Here is a 6,649-nt window from a genome sequence, read left to right on the forward strand (position 1 = left end):
ATTCACTACCATCTGTTTTGCCATTTTAAAGGATTAAAACTTGATTTGCTAAATCCATACTGGTTCGGGAAGCAAGCATCACCATAGTTGCAACCCCAACGCGAGGAGCCTATCCTGAGATTTCCAATTTGCATAAGAGCCAGAGCATAGCTATCCTATCTTTGAGAAACTTATTTTTACACCCTTTCATTTTAGTCTTTAATGTTAGCTTAAGTTAGTTTAAATCTCTTTAAAACATTTTCATCTTCTTTTAAAGCTAACATCCATAAGAAAATCACCTATTTTCCTAATTTGAATATCACTTGTGTTTGCGAAAACCCTTCCCAGTGAACGATCCTAGAACCACTATGCTATAGTAGCTTGGCTACTTTAGTAATAGTATTTAAGGTATAAATTTTGTTGATACGCCTTTAAAGCTAAGCTACCATGAGTCGCATCAGTACAACACGCACATTAGTTGTGTATTTACAAATAAAGATGGAAAAAATGCATTTCCATATAGATCATACGGATAGGCACTGCCTTGGTGGACTATTGGCCATTTGTAGTAAGCTTTTATTAGGGCAGAGGTAAGTTTATAAATAGGATAGGGGGCCGACAGGCTGTGTGTTTGTTTCCCAAGTGTGTTATAGTGGTATTGTTTCAAGATACCTCAAATTGTTATGAATCGTTTCACAAATAAAATATGGGGGGATTAGGTTATTACAAGCACGCAATGGGTATGATTGCGATATAGTTTATTTATATAGTAATGTCTATCTCAAGTAGGGCTACTTTATTGAAGGGAATGAGTCCCAGGGTTTTTGTAGTCTATCGGCAAGTTGTGGCTACCTTGGCTATTGCACCTGTATGTCACAAGATGCTTTAAATGACCCTCCCCATAGGGATTATATAGAGGGCAGGAAGCTTGTGGAGACTCCTAGAGCCATTTACACTTAGCCATTGATGGAAAGAGTATGGAAAGTTCTAGAAATACCTAGAGATGTCCACACATCTCTACATTATGGTGGAAGGCATGAGAGGAGTCCAAGGCTTTCTAGAGAATTCTCGAGATTTCTTGTATATTCTTGTACATAGAATTGTGTAGGAAGTTCTAGATTATTCTTGAGTTGTAAGGAACCCATCAACAATGATCCAATCCATAGGGAATATATGATTAGCTTACGATCTCACCTATAGGTCAAAATCATTGCTACCTATTGACAATACAATGAAGTAGCTTGGTGGGGTCATGACTACTTGATAGCCTTAAGTGATAACTCACCATAAGTCTTGTTCGATGTGCAACCATACACACTAGTGCACTCACCATGGGAAACCCATCCCAATAGCCAAGACCAACCATCCCTCCAATTAGGAGGTGGTGTACTACAACCTCTAATGGGTTGCCTAGGCTCATGAACTGATTGTGAACAAGTCATCTATTTGCAAGAAACCCATGACTTAGATTTTTTGGGCAACTCCTAATGCCCTTAATCATGTTGTAGACCCCCCCCCCCCCCCTCGGGGGAGGTTTTCTTTTTTTATGTTTTCTTTTCTGACTACCCGGGATTGCAGCTGAAAGAGGCGGCCAGATGGGACGTGAACAGGAAATGGAGGTTTGGCTTGCTGAAGAAGACAACAACGGAGGAAAAAAGGGGGATCCAGAGATGGAACTAAGGGAGAAAACATGGGAAAAAAAAAGAGGTTTTTGAAGGCGAAAACGGAGAGCAGCCTGGAGCTCAGGGATTCCGACTGAAGGGGAGTACTTCCAGGCATGTTTGCTGTAGCTTTTGAGCTCACTCTTATTTGTCACTCTATATTATTATTATTATTATTATCATTATTATTTTCATTCTTTCTGCCACATTCTAAGCATTGTTTGATTGTGTGAGTATGGATGTAATGTTGCATTGCTTTTCTCTCCTATTTTGATCTGAATGTGGATTTCACGGGTTCATTTTTGTTTCTCTTCTCAAACGTCTCTTTCCGATTCATCGAATGACCTCCTTTTGACCTCTTTCTCCAACCATTTGACCTTTCTGCTAAACCTGAAAACCATCCTTATCTCTTCTTTGCTTCTCGCCGGAAAATCTTTTTCCCATTCTCGTCCATTCATCAGCCATGGCCACCAACCTGCCTGAAGGTTACGCCAGTGACTTCATCGGAGGTGGCTTCCAAGAATCGGTCTTTCCGTTAGGCCTAAGCTTGGAGACCGGGATTACAACGACATAGGTGGCGCCGGGAAGTGACGGGAGGTTTTCAAGGTGACGTTGATGCCAGAATTTTTTCAGGGAGGAGCGAGAGAGAGTCGATGCATTTGGATGGTTCATTTTCGGCATATGGACATGCACCGTCTCTTTCATTTCGACTCGTCGTTCCTCAGATCCACCAAGCTTTTCACGGCCAGCCAACTCCTATTTGAATTATTGCTGCACTACACCTGCCTGCTACTCGCCCAAGGATGCGTGCTTGGCGTGGACAAGTCACTGACCCTCACAACGTTGTTGGGCGGTTACGTAGAGAGAGGATAGCAGGAAGAGTGAAAGCTTTGCTTTGCAAGAACTTGTCCCTGCCTTAACAAGACATGTAAGGTTGCAGTGCTTGATGAATTTGTGGATTGTGTGGTCTAAAGCTTGACTAGATTGGGTGATAGCCATGCATTAGGTCTGCACTAGCTGGCTAGTATGAGAGAGAAAGGTGGTAGTGGTAGACTTATAAGTTAATGGCAGCCTTTGGATTTTTTTTATTTTTTTTATTTTTAATATAAATGGTGTCAGGTCAATTCAATTTATCAAATTTTAAGTCTTGAAGTTCAGTGATCCGAAACTCTAAATTTTTTATTTTATCTATTTATTATTATCATTGTTATTATTATTATTATTATTATTATTATTATTCATTTTATTTTATTTTATTTTTCTTTCAATTTAATTCTCAAAATAGTTTTCTAAGGTTTTGATTTTAAATTTAATATTCTAGGATTCAAATTTTTAAATTTAATCTTCCGAAAATCCCGACATTCCAAATTTATTTTCTTATTTTATTTTTAAAATACCACCCTTAAATAAATTTTTGAAATTCCTATTTCTTTTAAATCTAATTTTCAAAATTTCTAATTTCAAAAATTTTAATTTTCAAAATTCTAATTTTCACTTTTCTTTATTTAATCAACATTATTTTCATTATTTATTTATTTATTTATTTATTTCCGTTTTTAAATAATTCTTCAAAATCCCGATCTCCAAATTCGATTTATAATTTCCGGAATTCCAATTTCTACATTTATTTATTTAATCCTTAATATTTTGTTATTATTATTATTTTATTTATTTACTTTTAAAAATTCCATCCTTAAACCATTTTTCATATCTCTAAATTCAATTCCAACTCCCAAAATTCCTATTTTCTTAACTATCCATCCAATCATTATTATTTTTATTATTCAATTCACTTATTAGTTCACTCCATCTATTCAAAATCCCATCTTCTAAATTACTCTTCAAATTTTCAATCTCAAAAATTCCATTCATTTGTTTAAACATTATGTTTGTTAATTATTATTATTATTATTCCATATTTATTTATTTATTTTCTTTTAAAAATTTCATTCATTAAAGTCCAATTCTTCGAAAACCCGACGTCCAAATTTAATTTTTCATCTCAAAAATTCCACTATTCAACTTTATTCGTTTAAATATTATTTTCGTTAATTAGTATTATCATTCCATATTTATTTATTTAAAAATTTCAATCATTAAAATTCAATTCTTCAAAATCTAACTTCCAAATTTAATATTCAGTCTCAAAAATTCCACTATTCACTTTCATCTGCTTAAATATTTCTTATTATTGTTATTATTATTTTTAATTCAATTTTCCAAATCTTATTATTGTTATTATTATTATTATTATTATCATTATTATTATTTATATTATTATTATTATTATTATTATTATTATTATTGTTATTATTGTCATTATTGTTATTATTATTACTGTGATTGTCATTATTATCATTATTATTATTATTATCATTAAAAAATCTATATTCTCGCAGTTTAATCTCCTAAAGTTCATATCTTATTATTATTATTTCAAACTCTCAAAATCTTATTATTATTATTATTATTATTATTAATACAAATTTTCGAAATCTTATTGTTGTTATTATTATTATTATTATTATTATTATTATTATTATTATCATTAATTCAAACTTTCAAAATCCTTATTATTATTATTATTATTATTATTATTATTATTATTATTATTAATTCAAACTTTCAAAATCCTATTATTATTATCATTAATTAGAACTCTCGAAATCTTATTAATATTATTATTATTATTATTAATTCAAACTCTCAAAATCTTATTATTATTGTTATTATTAACTCAAACTTTCAAAACCTTATTATTATTATTATTATTAATTCAAACTTTCAAAATCCTATTATTATTATCATTAATTAGAACTCTCGAAATCTTATTAATATTCTTATTATTATTATTAATTCAAACTCTCAAAATCTTATTATTATTATTATTATTAATTCAAACTTTCAAAACCTTATTATTATTATTATTATTATTATTAATTCAAACTCTCAAAATCTCATTATTATTATTATTATTAATTCACACTTTCTAAACCTTATTATTATTCTTACTATTAATTCAAACTTTCGAAATCTTATTGTTATTATCATTATTATTATTATCATTAATTCATGCTTTCAAAATTATTATTATTATTATTATTATTACATATTCAACTTTCAAAAGTCTATGGTCTCGTAGTTCAATTTCCTAAAGTCCGTTTCTCATTTTCTTTAACAAATTTCAATTTAATTACCGGAGCTCTAATCTTTCAAATTTAATTCCAAATACTCCAATTTTCAAATAAACTCCAATAATCCAGTTTTCACCCGAATAGTTTTAATCTCATTTCAGTCCCTAAATAATTTTCTGGTCTTCTTGATTTTACATAAGCAATAATGGTTCCTTCATAATTCTAAAACACGGGATTTGTGAGATTAGTTCGTGAATAATAAATTGGGCTTTGGTGGAGGGCCATATGTTTGATCCCTATTGATTGTCAACTGTTGTGCTTAATATATTTTGCTTAATCTTCGTTTTGCACTCCGATATGCATGATCTATAATTTGTATTTGTTAATTGTGTACTAATCTCATTTCTTGAAAGCGCATTGTGGCTCGTGGCCCAGGTACGCATACACTCTCATTCTGATACTTCACTATACATGTTCCGATTCTCATATGTGCATGATCATCCAGGATATTCATTGGTTTCCTCATCAATTGCCATGATTGCTTCATTTTATTAGTAGAGACCCGACTTTAGGGACTTAGAGGGGTGCTACGGTCTCTACCGTACCTTCCCGATAAGTAACCTGACCCCCGAACCCGATCCGGTTTTTCACAGACCACCTTTTCCAAAACAAGGAGTCACACTTAGGGTTTTTCTTTCTTATTTTGTTCACCCTTTTAAAAATAAAACAAAAATAAGTGGCGACTCCAAGTCATTTTTAATCAACAAAGCAACTTTCCAAGTAAAAATCGAGCTTGCCATCGAGTGGGAAACGCATTGAGCTGAAATGCGGGGTCCACACATGTACAATGCTAAAGATGCAAGCAAGAATGTTTATAAAGTATACTACATGGAATAAAGATAGATAAAATTGAAACTGGAATATCATTAAATAAATAATAAATTCCAAACTTATTACATCATGTGATGATTTTAAGGGCTCTATCCTAACAATCTCCCACTAACCCTTAAAGCATCATGCTTATAAAGCATGCCAGAGACTTTCCCTATCAATGTCTTAGTGAAGGGATAAATTGGGTTCTCCACAAAAGGTATCTTGTCAACCATCATGTTACCCTCTAAACTATCTCAACACTTTGGAGCACAAACACATAATCCCTCGTTATCCTAAGATACTTGAGTATATGCTTGACAATTGTCCAATATTCTGGACCTGGATTAGACTGATATCTACTCATCATACCCACTACTAAGCAAATATCTGGCCTAGTACATAGCATTGCATACGTAAGGCTACCCACTGTAGAGGCATAACGTACTGATTGCATGCACTCTTTCTTCTCAGGTGTTTTAGGACACTGATCTTGAGAAAGAGGAATTCAATACCTAAAAGGTAACAAACCTTTCTTGAAATCCTACATCATATGCTTGACCAAAAGCTTATCTATGTAGGTATCTTGAGATAGTGCTAGTTTCCTATTCTTGTGGTCCCTAAGGACCTTAATCCCAATTATATACTACGCTTCTCCTAGATCCTTCATCTGGAACTGAGTAGACAACCAAATCTTGACTAATGATAGTAGCCTTACATCATTACCAATGAGTAGAATGTCATCAACATAGAAGATCATAAAGGCCACCATGCTTCCCTATACCTTCTTATGCACACAAGGCCCTTTGCTATGAAAATATTTGGTTACACTGTATAGATACAAATATCAAGAGAATAGTTTAAGAACAATATCTTAACATCCTATTGCAATATCTCATAAATAAGATACACCGCAATAGGTAGGAGTAATCTAATGGATCTGAATATGGCTACTACTGAAAAGGTCTCCTACATTCGAAATAATGTTTCAAACTATAACCTTTA

Source organism: Vitis riparia, chromosome 11 (genome assembly GCF_004353265.1).
Source record: "Vitis riparia cultivar Riparia Gloire de Montpellier isolate 1030 chromosome 11, EGFV_Vit.rip_1.0, whole genome shotgun sequence".
Classification (NCBI taxonomy): domain Eukaryota; kingdom Viridiplantae; phylum Streptophyta; class Magnoliopsida; order Vitales; family Vitaceae; genus Vitis; species Vitis riparia.